Source organism: Apodemus sylvaticus, chromosome 13, assembly GCF_947179515.1.
Source record: "Apodemus sylvaticus chromosome 13, mApoSyl1.1, whole genome shotgun sequence".
Taxonomy (NCBI): Eukaryota; Metazoa; Chordata; class Mammalia; order Rodentia; family Muridae; genus Apodemus; species Apodemus sylvaticus.
Genome location: NC_067484.1, coordinates 95,180,084 through 95,200,710, shown reverse-complemented (window position 1 = coordinate 95,200,710; position 20,627 = coordinate 95,180,084). Strand labels below are relative to the sequence as shown.

Sequence of the window (20,627 nt, the reverse complement as noted above, 5' to 3'; positions counted from 1 at the left end):
GATATGAGCCTGGATCTTAGGTTACTGCTTAACTTCCCTTTCCACACCTATGATCCATTCCCAGGGAGTTACAAGTTGAGTTTTCTTTCTTATTATGAGAAATTAAACTGCTAACCATCTGTAACTTCCATGTTGTAGTTATTTTTCTGTGCCTTGCATCCAGCATGAAGCTGCTTCTACTGGAAGCTATAGTCATGGATATCCCTGGCCACAGTTTCAGTTCAAGAAAACAAGCTGCAGCTTTGAAAACCAGAGGCCATGAACTGTGAAAATTGGAGCGGCATTTGTCATTATGTAGCTGCAGTGTCCCTCTAGAACTTTTTTTGTTCCTGTAGCAACCATTAAAGACCAGAGCCAGCTGGAAGTGGCTGTTCTCAGGGAAGCTTCCCTATAGTCCAGGGGAGGCTCTGCAGGAGTCAGGGCTAGCCTGGGGGTCTGGGAGCCATGACTGGAGAGTACGACCAGTGTCTTGGAGCTCCGGTGGAGAAGTGCAACAATCTGCTCGGGCTTGGAGCTCCAGGGTGGGTTTGGTTTTTGTCTGCACCCTACAACCCGGGCTTGTACAAAAGGCCAAGGGCTCTTGACCGACTCAGGCAATGGAACTTTGTCACTAGATACAGTGACAAAGAAGTCACACAGTGACTTGAGAGCCCTCTGATTGAAGTAGGATCCTGAGAGAAAATAATTGTGCTTCTTGACCACGCACTTCAGCAGCACTAGGGGGCAATCCTTCATCCCAGAAGCCCCCCAGCACACTGCCACCTCCCTATCCCAGAGTGGCCACACACATCATCTGCGCGCTGGAGTTCTCAAACCCAAGAGTGAAGGCTGCGTGTAAGGCTCCTTAGCACGTGGGCTTGTATTTGGAATCGCGTACTCCCGGACACTCTACCGATTGAAGGCAAGGGAGACCAAAAGGCCACCAGGGAGCTCAACACAGGAGGAGAAAGGGGGGGGGGGGCGAGCAGGAGGGGCAGCACCTGAGGAATCCGCCTCCGGCCCGGTGGCGCCTCGCTCCGCCCCCGGGAACTGAGCGCGCAGCCCGCGCCAAGCCGCAGAGACGCCAGCCACCGGCGGCGCTAGCCCCTCGGAGCAGAGCGCCGCACGGAGCCGCCTGGGGCTGTGGAGACCACCCTGGCCCTCCGCCCTCGCTCCCGCCGGGGCCAGGTGAGCTGCTTCGGGGACTCGCGGGGACCGGGAGTCGAGGGGACTCAGTGGCGGGCAGGGCCTGTCCTTTGGTGGGTTGGACACCTTCCCTGCTCAGGGCCGCAGACTTTCTTCTGGAGGAACTGGGAGGCGGCGCGGGAGTGGAGTGACTCGTGTGGCTGGGCAGGCGCCTGTGCCTGCGGGAAACAAACCCCATCCCAGTCCGGGTCCCGGTCCCTGGCTGCCTGATTTCGCCATCTGCGGCCACAGGCCTGTCACTCCGGCTCCGCTGCTGCCTTTGTGGCGGGAGGGAGATGGCTGATGCGGTGCTGGGTGTGGGAGGCTGCGGCGAGGGGGCGCGTCCCGGCCGCTCCCCGAACACGAGGGGACGACTAGCGGTCCCCGAGCGCTGGAAGGACGATAAGAAGTGAGACTCGTAGGTGTCTGCGCAGAGGATGAGTAGAGCAGGGCTTGGGAAAGTTGAGAGTACACAGATGTGGTCAGGCATTCGCTGGGGTCCACACCGAATGTCACTTCGTCACACGCGCGTCTTCCGGCCATCATTTCAATTTCTCTGAGAGCGGTTCCTATCTGCTCTTTATCTGAATGGGACACAAAGGGTTGCGTTGACAGCTGACCGTGAAAATACACTGTGAGGTGAGGAGTGCCCTGGCCAGGCGGGGTGAAGGTGGGCGGTTGGTTAAAGTCTGTGATTCCCGAAGTCCTCCTGAGCTTCATTAAAAGGAAATTATCTGTTCACTACGTGGAGTTTCTCATTGAAACCAAGCCTAAAAAACATGTAGGGCAGAGAGGGTTATTGCTCCAGAAAGCTAAGAACTGAGATGTGTTCCTTTTTCTTCTTTAAACTCCATCAGTCCATGACTAGTTAAAAACAAATTTCGATTTCTACTTTTGAAACCGTGAGATTCTCCACTCTGCCTCCCTTGAAAAACTGTCCTCAAATCTCATCTTAAAACAGCCTTTTAGATATAAGCAGTTCAAAAGGGTTTAACCGAATTTTTCACTTAAAAACCACTCGCTCCTCTGTTGAGTTCTGGTCTGAAATTCTGCCTTGAATTTAGTTATTGTTTTGATTTTTCTTTCTTTCTGAAAACTAATGAAATTGCAATATGAAAAACTAATTTAAAAGAAAAAACTTTAGAATAGTGTTTCATTAAATTAGTAATAAAATTACATGCATGTAAGTATGTATTTTTAAAGGAAATATAAATTTTAATAAATACAGAGATATAGCAGAAATTTGGTAACAATTTCAAGCAACATTAAAGAGTGTGCGGAACAAATTAAATTCCCTCTTCTATCCCTAGTTTCTTCTCCTGGAGGCAGGCAGCCACAGTTGTCAATTTATATGACAAATTGTTGTTCAAATGGAAATAGAAGAGAAAGGGAGTAGAATATATGATTGCTCATATCTAGATGCATATGTATATTAATGATAGCAATTACCAATTTGATGTCCTCTTGTGATGACATAAACTTTTATTTGGCCTTGGTGGGTACTTACTACTTTGATGATCAGTTAGAAAGCTAAAATCTTAGAACAAATGCTTAAGTGCAAAGCAGAACAGCCTTTCTTCAGACTAGTACTTGTAACCTTTATTTCCCTCTATTTGGAACATCTAAGAAGCAAAGCAAATGGTAGTTACTTTGTCCACCAGAATGTTTCTCTGAAAACATCAAGTAGACATTTGTAATCTCCCACTGGCATAGCATATATAACAACATTTTAAAGGGGTGATGACAAAGCTCAGTAATAGGGTACTTGGTCTGAGACCCTGGGTTCAAACACACATACACACAAACACACACACACACACACACACACATACACACACACACACACACATACACACACACACACACACACACACACACACACACACACACACACAGTAGACAGCAAGAGACACATGGAGGCCAAGTTTAAGATCTCTTTATCTCAGGCCTAGATTTGCCATAAACCAATCACAGTACTTTTCTTGGCAATGTTCTCCTGCTCCTGTCCCCTTAGTTAAGTAAAGGAATTGCTATGTAGCTTTTCAAGAGCTCTTCTGACTCCTAAGTTCTATTGTTAACATAGTTGAGGTGTTCTAAGACCAGATCAGAATAGCCACTGGACTGTAGATAGTCAGTGGGATGAAGAATATTCTGGAGGTAGATTCATAAAGGAGAGGGTAGAGATATTTGAAGTAGATTTCTGTTCTTAAGATTTGTTATCTTTGTAGAACAGCGACTTGACTTTCTCACAAAATGTCTGTTTCTGCTGGTGGTAGAGGCCAACTCTGGGACTAAATGGGCCTCTGCATGTCACCTTGAAGAGGGAATCCTCATAACAATTCATGGTGCTATTTTAAGGAAAACCACTCTTCCCAAATTATTACTTTCCTCTTGTGGTAAAGTGGAAAGGAAGTTCATTTGTCTCAAAGAGTCTTGGCGATTTAATTAGTAACTCTCAAAAGAGTATTGAGGCTAGAAATTCTCTTTACAGCTATGATATTTTGGTTACTATGTAAGTATACATTCATATTTTTAATAGAAAAGGAAAGTTCAGATCATACCCAGCCTCTGAACTGAATGAGGAGTGATTACAACGTTGTGAAAGTAAAAACATTTAATTTGCGTCACTATGAAGAACCTCAGTTAAGGAATTTAAAAACATACTACAGATAGTGATTGCCAAGATCCTTATTATTAAGATGGAGGTCTGTTCTACAAATGAATGACAGCAAAAATCTTGAAAACACTTGGTAGGGATACTCTAAGATCATACATTAGAAGAATACATTTGTAAGGGCACTTGAGTAATCTTGATTTACTGAAAACTCCCCCATAGATTAAGATTTGGGATTTTGCAGTAATGAAAACAATGTGACCATCCTTATGACTGTAAACATTGTTTCTCCTCTCTCCCAATCAGCTTTTCTTTCCTTTGTCTTTCCCCCACATCTCACGTCCTTACAACTTTTTTTTCAGAGAGGCAACAGTGTAGTTGTAAATGGGTAGTTTCGAAATTAGAAGTTCTGGGTTCAAACCTAGTTATAATGTATAATGAGAATATTGGTTAAGTAACTTATTTTCTAAGAATTTAACTTTCTAATTCTATCATGGTAGTTCTCTAAAAGGTTAAGATAAAAATAAATGACACATGAAAGCACATATGAATGTTTTCCTTTTTATTAAGAAAACTTCAGATTTCTGATCTTTTGAAACAATTAAATTATTAGTATTTGGTCATGGTTAAATTGAATCCATTTTTAATTTGAAGTTTTCAGTCTTGTGCATGGGAGGAAAAGTTGCTCCTACAATATTGCTATAGTTTTCTCTATGGAGTTGTGGGCACATTGTTGCTTCCATGATTTTGTGCTAGGCTACAAGATGGCTGTGTAAACAAAGTTAGTTTCAATATTCATGCAGAGTACATTAAGTCATTCAGTAACCTTTCCTAGATCATTTGTAGTTTTGTTTGTTTTCACCCTGTGCTTTCTAGATATCATTGGTTTAAACTTGGGAAAGTCACTGTTAAAATTAATGTCTAGCATAATAATGTCTTATTAAAGTGACTCTCTTTCATTGAAGGGCTGCTTTACATGTAGTTGAATTAGGGACACACCTTATAGTCTTTTTTTTTCTTTCAATTGAGAATACTTCTCAAAAAAATCAAAGAGAGAGAGAGACAATTTATGACCTCTTAGGCTACAAATGGATCATGAAGTTATACCCCCTGACTAGAGCTCTTACACAGTCAAGATATCTTAGTCTACACAAAAGCATGTCCTTGTAAGTTCTAGAGTACCAGCAGTCCTGATATTTTTGGCAAACACACACCCAGTGTGGATAAAGCTGCTCTTTGTGCCTTGAGCTCGAGGAGGGCTCTATTGTGCACTCTTTCTTTCCCCCCATTCTTGTCTGACTGGCCATTCTTCTGAGTCCAGATGTGAAGTCACATAGTCACAACTCTGTATTTACCTCTGCCACACACTGGTCACTGTATGGTTTCTGTCCCGTCTATACACAACAAAGCATATAGAGAACTGTCTTTTCCTTGTACTTTATGACTCTCTTCAGTAGTCCCCACAGTAGACTGCAGTGATGGCAATCAACCCTTGAGAAATGTTTGCTTTAGGGAATCATGTCTTGGATTGTCTTCTATGTTCCTGGGCATGGTTCTGTTTTTAAGATACCAGTCTAGAAGCAGGCTTCAAGCATAGCCTGTGTTGCTGAGTTCACTTGTATTTACAAGGTTAGGATACTTTCTTGATTTGGCTTTTATAACTTTCTGTGTGCTCAGAAGGGATTTCTTGGGTTTTGTTCTGGAAAATGGGATAAGCAATTACTGCTTTAGTTAGCAACTTTCTGCAAAGGACTGTTGTAAAGATAAAATGAAAGAATGTGGACTTATTTTTAGGGAGGGAGGAGGGCCCATACATTTGTACTATGTTATCAAAATTACAACCCTTTTAGGAGTGTTAGAACACTCCTTGTAGGCTTTTAGAAAGCTTCAACTCAATATGATAGAGCTTGGAGTTAGGTGCAGAGTCTAGGCCCTAATCTACTGAGTTAGAAACTCTGGGAAGCAAAGCTACCAGTCTGTATCTTAACAATCTACATAATGCTGGGTGACAATTCTAGGGAGAAAGGAACTTCAACACCCACCAAAAAAGTGTTCTATGAAATAAATGTTAGTTGTAAATGGATCTGAAATGCCATCAAGTAATTTTGCATGCTAAACAGGATGAAAGTTAGCTATTATTATCATTAGCCACTATTTTACATTTAATCTCTTAAAATGTAATTCAGGCAAGAATTACAATCTTAGACATCTGATGGGTCAAACGCTAACATGTGGGGTGAAGCAGAACACCTGTAAAATAATAACTTTTGTTACAGCTGCATTGATGAACCTTCTAAGAAAGTTTGAAGGTGGCAGAACCTCAAAGGCTTCTCCAACTGTTACCTAGCCACCGGCCACTGTGACTAGGCCATTTAACAAGCTAGATAAAACATAAAGTTCACATTTTTATATGAACTTAAATGTTGGCAATGGATTTTAATGACAAAAAATTGACCCAACAAACAAATCTGGAAGCTAGGTCATTTCCATCCTCAGAATCAAGCAATGTGGGTAAAAATATTTGTAACTAACTTGTGATGACAGAAGAAATGGCGCTGTTCATCACATGATAGTAAAAAAGAGTAACAGGCATTTTTCAGTGTTCAGATCATAAAACATCAATAGATGAAAGTTGTGTTGCCTATTAGGTAAAGATTGGCTATTATCTTCTACTAAGAGTAGAAGTAAAAATTCAGGTTTTTCTGGAGAGCAATTTGGTATCAGGTATCATGAGTTAATCAACTGCCTACTGTAAGACAGTAACCCCAGGCCACAGGTAGTCAATTAAATATGAGTTAATTAACACCTTCAAATAGACTTAGTTTCTCAACCCTGCTAGTCACATTTAAGTGCTCAAGAGCTATGTGTGGTTGCTGACTACCGAGCTGGGTAGTATAAATAAGAACAATTCTAGTATAGGAGTAAGTTCAGTTGGAGGGCACTAAATTCCTTAGAAATTTCCCTCCTAGGAATTTGTTGGAAAGGACTAGTTAGGTGTGATGTGGTGACTCACAGCTGTATTCTGAGTGCTCAGGAGCCTGAGGCAGGAGGATCCGGAATTGGTGGTCAGCCTGAACTACGAAGCAAGACTGTTTCAAAGAAAAGGGAATTTTTTTTTTCAACAAATGCAACAGAAACATATAACAAAATTGAGAGTAAAATTTTAGGGTTAGAGAGATGGTCTGGTGGGTAAAGATGCTTGCCACCAAACCTGATGACCTGAAGAAGGAGTGAATCAACTCTGGCAAGTTGTCCCATGACCTCTACACATATATCATGTATGCACACACACAGTGAGTGAGTAAATAAATAAATAAATAAATAAATAAATGTATGTTTAAAAAAAAAGAATACAGTTTAGAAAGATGTAAACACCAGGTTAAAAGGAAAAAAAAATCAACCAGCAGTTGTGAAAATTGTATTGAATCCATTAAATGAAAATATCTATAATAGAATCATTTTGCTCATTTAGGTAGATAGCTTAGGTACAAGAAATTAGGGAGCCCATCCTTCAAAAACATACACAGATTTTCCCTGAGGGTTCTTGTTAGAAATTCACAGCCCAGCCTCCCCTCTATTGTTGAATGAGATTCTGTAGCAGGACTAAGAATCTGTGAATTTATAAACTCTGCCTCCATCTGTGCACCCCTCAAGCTGCATCTTTGTCACATGATTGAGTTACAACTCCTGAGCTCTGTCAAAGTTCCAGTTCTAACTGTGGGATGCCATTTTGAAAGTAAGTGACTCTGTGGGAAAAGCAAAATGCTAAACAACGGAGACAGACTTGTGGATATTAGACTATGACATGCTAGAGGGGAATGCAGAGCCTGATGGTCTGCAGATCCAACGCTGACACAGGGTGACAACAGGATATCTGAGAGGAGTCTCCCATGCAGATCCCATATTGATAGTGTAGCAGAAGCCAGAGGCCACAAACCAAACTATTGCAATGAACATTTGCTAGTAAAGCTGTTTGGGCAAAGGGGTGTGCTGTGTGACACACTGTGACACACTGTGCTTTGCTTTGACACCAAAGCTTCCACAGTGAGATTTTTTTGTTCATTCATTAGTTTCTGTTTTCTTGGAGTAGGGGGAGGTTGGAGGGCAGATATTAAAGGGTTAGGAGATGAGAGGGTTAGGATGCGTGATGTTCAATTCACAAAGGACCAATAAAAAGTTTTTAAAAAGAAAGAAAGAAGAAAGAGAAGAAAAAGAAATGAGCCCGAGGTTGCATTCTTCAGAGGCAACACTGAGTGTAGACCTGAGTTGGGCCGGGGTGGGGTGGGGGGTGGTGGTGGGGGACTGAGCCCTTGGGAGTCTACAAATGAGGCCGGAGAGGAGGCTTACATCAATTTCTTGTCTTCTCTGTTGTGCCGCAGCTGTGAATTCTTTGGAAGGAAATCAAACATCCCCAAGGTCACTGTGTTTCAGGGTCAATACTTGTCACATTTGCTTGTGAAATTTAGTCCTGACTTACTGACTAAACATTTCTGAGGTGCAGCCTATGAAAGTTTGTAAGTCTTGTAAGACTTCCTTAGTTCTTTTCCTGGACACAAAAGTTAGATCTCTGTCAACATACCACCCTATAATCTTGGTTTTATACCATAAATGACGGGAAGTTGCCATGGATGCAAGTTTTGGTGTGAAGAGAAGATGTGACTAGAGCATCACTTCTTTTATTTACTGTGTCATTAAATCAGATGTAAGCCACTGTTTCACTGAGCTTATTCAGATATCTTCATGGTATTTAGGGGACAAAAAACTATCACTATCGACTGTATCCAAATCAGAGAGCCAAGGAAATGTCTCCTGACAGTTCTGCCTCGCCTCCTCCAAGTCTGTTCCTTTTCTTTTTCATTTAAAATTTTTATTTGATTTATTTATGTGTGTGTGTGTGTGTGTGTGTGTGTGTGTGTGTGTGTAGGTATGCATGAATGTATGAGTGCCACTGTGTGTGTTACTTTGGCAGGATCCTTTTACCTTGACCTGAGTTTCAGGGATTGAATTCAGGTCATCAGGCTTACTTAGCAAGCCCTGAGCCATGTCAACTATCTGTACCCCCACCCCACTCCACCCCACCTTTTAAGAAAGAACTTAAATCTGTTATATCGCTTCATTTTTTTTCCCATTTTTTTCTTTCCACCATCTTTAAATCTGGTCTTAAATATCAGTAAATCTTGTAATCAACACCATAGTGTGTTAGTAGCTACTCTTTTTATATATCTGCAAATCTTTATATACATGTACATCAGAAGTACTTTTATAGTAATAGGATTATATCATAGTTTCTTAAGCTAGTATCATTTTTTTAAAAAAATATATTTTTATTGTATGTCTCTTTGTGTGTATATGGGTGCATGTGAGCTGTGGTTTGCATGTAGAAGTCAGAAAACAGCTGTACAGAGTTGGTTCTCTCCATCCCCATCTACCTTTGTGTGGGTTCCAGGAACAGAGCTCACATGTCAGGCTTGCATCAGCAGCCCCAAGAACTGCTAACCACCAAGTTCCCTCACTAGCATAAAGGCAGGCTTGTAGGCTCTCTGTGACTCTGTATTTTGCTCTCTTGTTCCCTCTTTCCCTCCTCCCCTCCTCCCTCTCTCCCTCTCCCTCCTTCTTCCTCTCCCTCTCCCCCTCTTGCTCTTCCTTGCTTTTGCTCTCAATTTCTCTCTTTCTCCCTCTTCCCATTTTTTCCCATCCCATCCTCCTTCCCCCTTCTCTCCCTCCCTTCCTTCAAGAGAGGCATCGTGCTCCTTGGAGCTGGAGTCACAGGCAGTTGTGAACTGCCTCATGTGGATGTTGGGAACCTGAATCCAGGTGCTCTGCCAGAGCAGTATATGTGCTTAACCTCCGAGCCATCTCTCCAGCCCTTAAAATATGTGTGATACTTTAAAAATATATTGCAAATAATATGCCTAATTGTTCACAGAATCACAATTCAAAATAGTCAATAAATATGAAAAATGCCTAGCTCTATTTGTTTGGAAATTTAGTGACAAATCATAATAAGCTATACCACTTGATATTAATATAGAATGTTAATATACATTAAAAGGTCAAAAATCAGATTGTTTCCTCACTGAAAAACTTATGCAGACATTTTGTTCTAAAATTTATATTAAAATCTACATTAAAGCCATGGAACCTAATTCCCCCCCCACACAAGGTTTTCTGTTTCTTAAAAGAACTTGAGAGAAAATGACTTTTATTCCTTTTTAACTTGGGCCAAAAACTAAAACAAAGCTTAGAAAATGACTGATTTTCAGGTTACCTCTTTTTATCAGTGCTGAGGTTTGAAGTAAGAGTCTCACGCATGCCAGGAAAGTACTCTACTGCTGAGTTACACTCTCCGGAAATTATAGCTTTTACATGCTTATTAGTTCTTTGAGAATTTCATACAATGTATTTTGATCCTATTTATCCCTGCCACTGAAAATAAAATGTGATATAAATTCCAATGCTCTTTGTGTTCAGGAGGGTTCTCTGTCATTTCTGAATGGAGTGTGACTAGATGTTACAGCCAGGGGTGAGACAACAATACCGTGTTTTGCTTTGTTTTGTGATTTTTCCCAAGGTCACCTGGCTTGCTCTGCTTGCCTTCTGTTTCATCATTGTTCCCAGTGTCTTCTCAGAGCTGAAATTACAACTAATGTCAAACAATGTAGAACAACCACACTACAATATTTTTTCCATTTTCAAAAAAATACTAAATACTCAACATTGAGAGAAATGTATTTTAGTATGTTTAGATTTTAAATAGAATTTTTTTAAAAAATTGAAAATTGCTTATTTATTTATGTGTATGGATATTTTTGCCTCAATATATGTATGTATATCATGTGTCTGCCTAGTTCCTAAGACGGTCAGAAGAGGGCACCAGATCTCCTGGTACTAGAGTTATGAGTGGTTGTGAACCACCATGTAGGTGCTAGAAATCTAACCCAGGTCCTCTGCAAGAATAACAAGTGCTTTAAACCACTGAGCCATCTCTCCAACCCCTTAAATAGAATTTTAAGAATAACAATAACATGTTATTGTTATACAATATAAAAGTTTGAAATAAAAAATATTGTTATAACAATATAAAAGTCTGAAAAGAAACATTACTTATAGTCTTGACAGTCTTAAAAATGTGTCATTACTATTTTGTGTGAAAGAGTCATGAAATGTATAAATAACTTTAAACGTTAGCATAGTAGATTTAATTCTAGCATTCCCATGATCTCCAGGTGACATCGGTGTTTTAAGTTTGTCTAACTCTCCTTCTGCTGATCGTTTTTTCCACTCATGCCATTTTAAAGATCTGAATATCTTTTAAACATCAGTTTCTACCAGCAGCCTCATAGCCTTTCTCAAAGGAAAACACCTTAAACCTCAGTCAGAGTACTCGTCTACTGTCAGCTGTGGGTAGGAGCAGAAAAAGCAAGTGCATTTAGTAGCAATAAATTTGCTCTATCACTAACATATCCAAAGGTCTGTAAGAGAGTAATCAGTCAACACCAGACACAAAAGATCTCTGTGTATGTGATGTCCTCTGTTATGGTATCTGGTTTTATCTTGAGAGACAGTCTTCTATATTAGCACAGGCTACTCTCCAGTTCACAAGCCTCCTGTCTGAACCTCGAGAGTACAAGATTCACAAGTATGGACCCCTGCCTTTCATTGCCATGGTCTCTAAGGCACTCTACTATCCACATTTTAGAATTTGTTGTGGTCCAGCAAGTTTTTATTATCCCAATATTTTGCAGTATACTCAAGATTTAAATGGTCACCCAGTTCTCACTAGACGCAGAAAAAGAAAAATGCTTTTATTTATTTATTTAGACAGGATTTTACTTTGTAGCCCTGGTTGGTCTGAAACTTGCTTTATAAACCAGCCTCCCGTACTGGGATTATAGGCTTGTGCTACAACGTCTACTTAAATGCTTGTTTTAAGGAAAGTTTAATCAAATCCCTAAAGAAATGTCCAAATTTCCTTGGCCAAAAATTTATCACATGCCCACTGACAAGGAAAATAGACACATGTAAAGAGCCTTTGAGATTTCCCTGAACCTGGAGGAGAGTTCTTCTTTGAGATAAACATACATGAATTTGGGGATTGTTAATAGGAAGGTGAGGAAGTGACTGGTTAGGCAGTCGGCGGCCTTTAGCATGAAGCCAGATTCCTTTAGTTCCTTTCAAGGCTTTTCATAGTCTGACACCACAATAATCTAATAGGAAACCTCAATTCTATAGGAAACCTCAATTCTAAAGAAGCCAATCAGTTGTCTCTTCTGCCTGTGAATATTACATTCTGGCTTGTATCTCAATTCATGTTTCTCTTTCATAAAATGTTCTCCTTAAAATTTAGAACATATTTTGGTTGTTTAAATGGAAATTAACTTTAAAATGTTTAATGTATATGTGCAGATGTGTATGTATAGGCCAGAGGACAACCCCAGGTGCCATTCTTAGAAACACTGTCCACCTCCTTTGAGACAGTGTTTCTCATAGGAATCTGGGGCTCACTAATTAGTCTATCCCCTCCCAGGGATAAAATGCTAAATGTGATGTATTTTTGACAATGTTCTTAGAGAAAAATTGTATTGAAATTGTTTGAGAATGGGAGATATTAAGTGGACCATCTGGATAATGCACCAAAGTGGTTAAGTCTGAAGTGTGGGGTTCAGTGATGTTATTTCAGATATTCTAAAGGGTTGATACTGCTGTAGAGACCCCTGAGCCAGGAGTGTGCCTTATCTAAATGATGCCTTGAAGCAGGATTGGTTTAGGAATAGCCATAATGCAAAGTATTGTTGCATATCTGTTATTCAGAGCATAGGATGATGGCAGGGGGAGGGAGAGGAGAATAGAATATTTGTATATGCACAAAATACTGTCTTTGAAAATTAGCCATAAAAGACATTGTGACCCCTGTACTCTTCAGTGCTTAATCTTCTCAGAAAATTTAATAATTTGCAACAGCTTTAATGGTCTTGTTTGATGCTTTAATTCATGAAGGCCAATGGATCTTGTTTCACACATTGTACATACATTGTTTCTAACCTGTGAAATTTTTATCTTTAAAGTTACAAAAAAAAGAAAGAAAGAAAAGAAAAGAAAAGAAAAGAAAAGAAAAGAAAAAGGGAAGCTCAAGAAGACATACTGTTTTACAAGCCTGCTAGGTAGTAATTGTTAAGTCTGCATGCAGACAGAGACTGCTCCATTTCAGAGCCAACTTTCTTTCCTTAAATCATCCTCTTAACATTTTTGTGTATAAGACCCAATTGACATTAATTGTATCTTAAAATATTTTTTAGTGTCCAGGAAGACAAGTTGGGGTAGGTGTGTGCTGAAGTGACATATTAACTCTTCCATACCTCAGGGGAAATAGGCTGTGTGTGTGCATGACTGTATTGTAGTCCTGAAGGATCAGTCAGTCAATAGGGATCAAACCTTGGGTTCACTCACCAAGCTTGAACCAAGGCTCCAAAACTGCAGGTAATTTGTTCCTTTTCTCTATTTTTGTATCTGCAGCTCTCAGAACAAACACATAGAATAAATATTTATTAATAAGCAAATAAACACCATCTGTTGAGACCTTGCTAGCTTTCATCTATGACTATATAGTCTCCTGACCCAAACCAAACTTCATTTAGATGAAGGCTATTGTCCAAAGAACCCTGTAGGGAAGGGAGGGAGAGTAGATGGGGCAGTATAACTTTTATACCTTCACTGGAATACCAGGCTAAGGCTCATGCCCTTTGAAAGTTAGGTTGGTAACATCTTTTGAATAAAGGTTGGAAACAAGGAAAATAAGTCCAAAACGATTCTGGGGCTGAGGTTGAAGGGAGAGTAATCTTATTTCTCTCTTACAAAATAATGTCTGTAATTCTTTTGCATATTTAAATCATTCTCAAACTTACATATGTAGTAGTTTACTTATATGCTTTAAGTAATATAGGCTTGGTGCATGCCTTTAATCCCAGCACTCATGTAGCAGAGTCAGGTGGATCTGAGCAGTCTCATCTACAGAATGAGTTCCAGGACAGACAGGGCTATACAGAGAAACCCTGTCTCAAAAACAAAAACAAACCAACAACAAAAAGCCATGCATTTCTAGTTATAGTACCAGATAGTGGGATAGAACTGTGAAAGGAATAGTAGACATAAGTGTTCTGTAAAATGTAACCATTTTTAGAGCGAATAAATACTATAATTCATATTGCTGACTAGGTTTTAAATTGCCAAAGCTTCCCCAAATTAAAGCATGATGAGATTGTTTCAGATATTCTTTTCAGTAGATTATCCTAAGTCTGTATGTGGCAGGAAGCCAAGTTCATATATTACAGACAGTATAATTCCATTTTTACATTAAAGGCTATGTTTAGTCTGTAGTGATATTTTTTAAAGGCAACAATAATTATATCAAACTGTCTCTCAGTTTTCATTTGTATAAGAAGTAATTATTTTCTTAAATGAATTTGTCACTTCATGAAAAAATATTTTTTTCTTATAGTTTTCTGACTGAGCAAGAGGTTGGAATCCAGTGGTGATGATAGAATTCTCCACTGGGAAGGAAATGAATGCTAGAATGAAGTTAATAAGACTTTGTTAGGCACCTGTGGCTGGAATGAGAACTCTAAGAGAGAGACAGACACATGCTTCCTTCCCTGGGCAAAATGACAGCTAGTTATGAATGGATAGTCCTGGGGCTTGTGGTTCTGTAGATTCAGATTTAATTTCATATGCAGCATATTCCTCAACTCATCACTAATGCAGTAAAAATTACACAGCATAATATGTAAGGGTATTTGTTCTCTTATGTAAGGGTATTAGATTATAAGAGAATCTAATTAAAGCTGAATCCTAATGGAGTTTAAATATACATTCCTCTCTATTTTTTTTTCTTTTTACATTGTATTTAAGCTTTAAATTTGTTTCTGAAGCACTGGAATCTGAAGCAACTGGGGTGATGCTGGGGCCTAGGAGATAATGCTTCAAGCTCTGTTAAGTCACTGATGCTTCATGGATACTAAACCTGTGACATGCACCCTTTGGAGAGGGGTAGGAATTGTGTATGCATAGGTACATGTATGTACATGTATGTATGCATGATGTATGTACACATGTGTGAGTGTGTACAGGCCACAGTGCAGGGCTGGAGGTCAGAAAACAACTTTTAGGAGTGGGTTCTTTCCTTCTACCATATAATAGAATTGAATTCAGATCTCAAGGGTTCACCTCACTGACTCATCTGCTTTAGTATCTTATTATCTAGCTAGCTAGCTTGGATTCACCCTCCTCTAGACTGACTGGCTGGTAAGCTTAGATATTCACTTACTTCTACCTTCCTGGTGCTAGGATTAGGGTCACACACTCCTGCATCTGGGTGTTCTGTGAATGCTGGAGTCTCAACTCAGTTCCTTTTCATACTGAGTTATCTCCTCAGCCCAGAAGGATGGAGGAGAAATGGAATATTCATGTCTTTTGTATTATACAGCAGAAGCCGATTTTTAATACACGTACTCCTGTTGAGATGACATTTTTGTAACAAGTTTAATGCACATGGAATTATCAATTAGAAAGAAAATAAATGAAAGCTCATTTTAACCGTCAGGCTGTGTTCAAAACACATTTACAATTATATAAGGTACTTCATATATTATTATATATGTAATATATATATTACTATTCTACTGATACATGTAGATTATGAAGAAAATAATAAATTCATAAACATAGTTCTTAAAGCATCTTAAAAATTAGTTTTAAAAGGCAGAGGCAGGCAGATCTTTGAGTTTGAGGCCAATTCAGAGTGAGTTCTTGGATGTCCAGGGCTACACAGAGAAACTCTGCCTCAAAAGAACCAATCACCAACTTTATTAATAACAATATTAGCTTACAAAGTAGTGGGTTTCCATGTGTTTTTTTTCTTCACACATCCTAATTTTCAGTCAGCCCACCTCTCAGCCCTAATCCTTTAATCTTTAATACCATCTTCTCTTCTTTCATATTACATGTTCCTAAAGTATTTTCTTATAATTAATTCAGGCATTGGGACTCTTGGTTCTTTCCATTAATGAAAACTGTGTGCTAACTTAGCTCTTGGTATATTTGTATTCTGTATAGTAATTTAAAAATAAGATGAGATCGATTAAACATTTATCACAGATATTATATATTTGTAAGTTTTCTATTAGTCTAATGAAATAAAATTTTGTACCAGATTTTTAGAGCACTGTAAAGCAGAAAGTCCAAGTTAGAGAACAAAGTGGAAAGAATAAAAAGGCTTAATTAACATGATTAGAACACAGTACTTATTTATATAAGTGTTCTAAATCTTAATTTGATCTGTTTATTACCCGTTATTTTTAAACACATTAAAGAAAAAGATCAGAAGTTAGGCTGCAAGGTTTAGTTTATTATACTATATAGATATTTATTGTTTTTTAATATAGTTTTATTTACTAAAATTTAGTTTGCACACAGGGAGTCTGAGTTGGGTTTTGTGAGTAGAATCTTCTTTTTTCTTAGGTACTTAGATTTAATTTTGTCTTAATTTATAAAGCATTGCCTTATAAATCCCAAGGAAGTGGCATATGAAACTGTCTGTTTAAAAATAGTTGTGTGGTCACAAATTTTCTTTTCTTTAAGAACTGGAGTCTAAGACCTCTGACAGCATGAGTGTGTTCGAGGGAGTTAGGGCAGCCAGTGTCCTTTGTGTATTCTTCATTTAAATGTAAATTTATCTGAGGGACTCTAAAGATGGGCTCAAAAGTAAAGAGAATTTTAACATGAATAGTCATTTTTTCCATGAATACTGAAATCCCTGTTTTATACTAAAGAAAGAAAGAAAAATCACAAATAAAAACTAACAACATTGAACAGCCAATACTTAACTAGTCTATTTTTAAAGATTCTTAATTGGTTATCAGTTTTCTTTTATTAGCAGTGTTTCCAAGAATTAAATGAAACAAAACTTAATTTGTATGCCTTAAGAGAGCAATAGCCAAGCAATTTATAGGATGATTTTGAATATTATTTTGCGGTATTTTGTAAAGAAAAACAGTACTGTTTTAAGCAGAAATTTAGATGGTAGAAATACCTGGGACACTAAAAAACAACTATTGCAGACAGCATAAGCACATTGATATAATGTATGACCCACATGGGTATGAACTATATAGATCTAGGATCTATTTTATCCTAAATAAAACTTGGCCTCATCCTGTGATTATAAATTATACAATTAGGAAGCAAACTTTTGAGAGAGTTTCTACTTATCATTTGCCACCACTGATGTGAACAGTCAAGATTGTGAACTCTAGGAACTGTGCTTTTATCCCGTAGTTATCACTGGCATTGTCAACTGCCATGGGTATCCTCTCATGGAAGGGGACCTTCTGGGTCTTCAGAGTCCTTCCTACTTTTCTACAAAAAACAAAAACAAAAACAAAAAAAACCCAAAAGACAACAACAACAACAACAACAAACAACAACAACAACAACAAAAACCAAAAAACCCCATGCCATTTCTTAGGGCTGCTGTTGATGGCATATTTTGAAATCATTTTTTTCTTCAGTCATTGTCCTACTAGCACATGATTATCTTGTGTTAAAAAACAAACAAACAAATAGCCCCCAAACCTCTTTGATCTACTCTAGCCTTTCTATATGTTAATTTTGGAAGAGTAACACTGCAGTATGCCAATAAAAAGTACTCCTGCACTGACATTTTCAAAGTAATTATAAAAAAGGATTATAAAGTTTACTGAAGGGATTACTATTTGTTGACTGATAAAATTTACTTAAGCTTCCAAAAATGTAAATATTTCCCTAACCAACCCCTATGGAGTCAAGGGTTCCTTTCAAAGAAAAGAATTTATTTATTCTAAACCTCATTTAGCATAAAGGAGAGAGTTGAATGGTTTTTATAGATCTTTAATTTTTATTTACACCAGACTTTGATAAAATTTTCATCATGCGCTTGCAGATTTGAGGCACAATATCTCATGTTTTACTCTATAATCATTGCTTTTCAAAACTGAGTTTTCCAGTAACCAAGAGGGGTTTGAAATATAAGCATACAGTAGAATTTTAGGGCACAGGTTCTTTTAGATTAAAGTCAGATACATCATTTTGTAAGCAAAATCAGTGAATGTTTTTGTCCTGTTTTCCCTGAGTCGTGGTGGTGTATGTGGAGGCATTTTTTTTTTTTTTTGCAAACAAAAATATAAGCACCATTCTTACATGCACCTCTCCCATTAAACACAGATCTTTTTCTTGCTTCTTCTATAGTTTCTTCTTCTCTTCCTCCAAACTCCTGAGGCTTACAGGGAGTGAATTCTAAATTCAGTCTCCTCTCTGAATGGCAGCTGGCATGGAGGGTGTACATGGAGGAGGCTTTCTTGTCCCATGTCCACGCAGCACATGGACACTTTCAAAGTCCCATGCCATGCTTATACCTTTACTTTTTCAAACAGTTGCTTCTTTTTTAGATAAATGAAAAGCAAAGAACATAACAGACTACTGCTCTACTTTGCTATGTAGAACAAAGCCTGCTTGTCTGACATGTGTATTTTGTGACACAATTTTTATGTGTCTTAATTCAACTTAAAAATGAGCATTAATGTCTATTATAATGGTTGTTATTGGTCTCTTGTTATTGGTAACTGTATTAAACATTTCTGGGTTACAAACTGTAACACCTTTGCAATGTGATGCTCCAGTGATAATTTCTTGCAATACACATCTGTGATTAATCTGTTCTCTGGATTTTGTTTTTTCCTTCCTATTTTATATGGGGGAGAACAGACTAACATAGATATATTTAATTACACCAGTGGAACTTGATGGCATGTGTAGGCAACAGAGAGTGGCTTGCTAGTGGTGTTTCATTTTCAGTAACAGTGGCCTAGTCACTTTCTAAACTTGTAAAGGAATTATGTTTCAATCATTAGATACCATTGAGGTGGAGATGTAGATAATTGGAAAGCCCTTATACCTTACATAGGGATATTACCTGGTAAGTGAAAAGTTATTTGAATTTATTTCTGTCAAGGCAAGTGGGGGATGGTAAGAATGAAACTTGAATCAGTGACCATCTGGCCTAGATTTGGCTGATTTCCTGTGCATGTCTCTTTGTTCCAGGCACACAATGGATTGTTCCTTTTAAAGATAAGAATTCTGTTGTGACTTTGTGCTGAACCAGCAGATTTGGTTTGGGATTGCAAGCAAGGACATATACTGGGGGGACTTTCTATTGTTCTGAGGTCCCCATCCTGTCTTAATCAATTGCAACAATGTTCTAAGAGTTTTGTATAGATTCATAAAGAGGTGGTTTCAAGAGACACACTGAACAAAATAATTGACTGACTGTATGTGCGTGTGCATGTGTGTGTGTGTGTGTTTAAAACAAGTCTTTCTAATCAAATCTTCTGTCTGGGCTTGAGCTTTCTCCATTTTGTGCTTTCAAGAGCTGGCAGAACCCTAGGTGAGGCTTTCAGGCAGCAGCAGTGTAGTTAGTTCTCTGTGGTCTTCATTGTCTTATGTCTGCAAATCAGATTTTAGGAATTTGGAGCTAGTCTTCTGTTAATTGTTTCTTAAAGAGTTGGTTGCTGACTAGAAATAGGGAGTTTTGTTTGCCTAGAATTCCAAGTCAGCTGGCCAGAGGTTCCATAAGGCCATCTCATATGTAGCAGAGATCAGAATCTAAGTATTACTTTGCAGAAGACAAGAGTTTACCTCTCGTTGTGTGGCCATGAAATTAAAAAATAAAATAGTGACTTTTCCCTCCTGAAGTGGCAGGATGGCTGACAGATTCAGTCAACCATTTCCTTCACCTCTCATCTCCTTGTAGCTGCATTGCCTCTTACCACTCCAGTGAACAGTTAGCTTCCACTCTTCCTGAAACTACTTATAACTTTAAAACCCAAGCATCCAATTACAGTCGCCTGCCTGGAAATCTCGTCTCTAATTCTTCTGCATGTATAAAGGTATTACAAGACCCATGGGCCTGCTCTTAAGAAGGAAACTTATTGGTTGGTTCCTTAGGGATCTAACTGTGCAGCAAATGGAACCCCTTCCAACAGTTCAGCATCCTTTGCTGCAGTTAATTTTAGGTCCAGATCTAGCAAAAGTGAATGAGAAGAAACAACACAAAGTTGTTTTTGTCCATTTGAGGTATTGTCTGTTTGTATGTTGTTCTCCCTTCTTCTTTGGAGTATCTTTCATTTATTATTGCTCCCTCTGATCCGAAGAAGGCCCAGAATTGCTTGCTGGTTAAACACATTTGTGGTTTGGAAGCATAGATGCTATGGACGTTGTGAATGTTAATTGGAATGAAATAATCTGGATTAAAGAATGGGCTAAATAGAGTAAGTCAGAGTTAGAAACAACAACAGCATGGCAACAATTTCTCCTCATTTCTCTCCTGCTTTAATTTGGGGAACTAGTTGGAAGTGGAGGGAAGGTCTCATCCTGTTCACCCATCCCCCTCCTGGCTGCCCTTCACCCCCAACCTCCAGCTCTCCTCAAGTCTCACTGAGGAATTATAGTCTCTCCAGAGGCTAGGCTGCTGATGCCTGGAAAGTTTACACTGCAGAGAGATGTTTTGTTTGGCATAGCTAATCAGGAGCCAGGCTGGAATTGCTCATAGCTGTCATTCAGGTTTTGTTTCAAAGTCCAAGGACCTGCTGGGAAAAACAAAAAGCTAATGAAAGCTGACTGTATTTAGTCCTCAAATCTGTGGCGTCTGAAATGATGCCCTGACAGTGCATTCTTATTCTTCCACATTCTTGCTGTTGCTAAGGTAACAGATTTTTCAAGGCTTTTCATCTTCATTGTCAAGTATTTGCTACACTTATTGTTG

The 20,627-nt window shown here is 38.7% G+C and overlaps 1 protein-coding gene across 1 annotated transcript in view; it reads left to right on the top strand.

The window, feature by feature from the left end:
* The first annotated feature begins 1,067 nt into the window (after positions 1 to 1,067).
* Positions 1,068 to 20,627, top strand: part of Greb1l (GREB1 like retinoic acid receptor coactivator) — a 262,649-nt gene continuing 243,089 nt past the window's right edge. The window contains exon 1 of the mRNA XM_052155730.1: positions 1,068 to 1,167. The gene's annotated coding sequence lies outside the window, so the exon portion shown is untranslated. The remainder of the gene's footprint in view (positions 1,168 to 20,627) is intronic.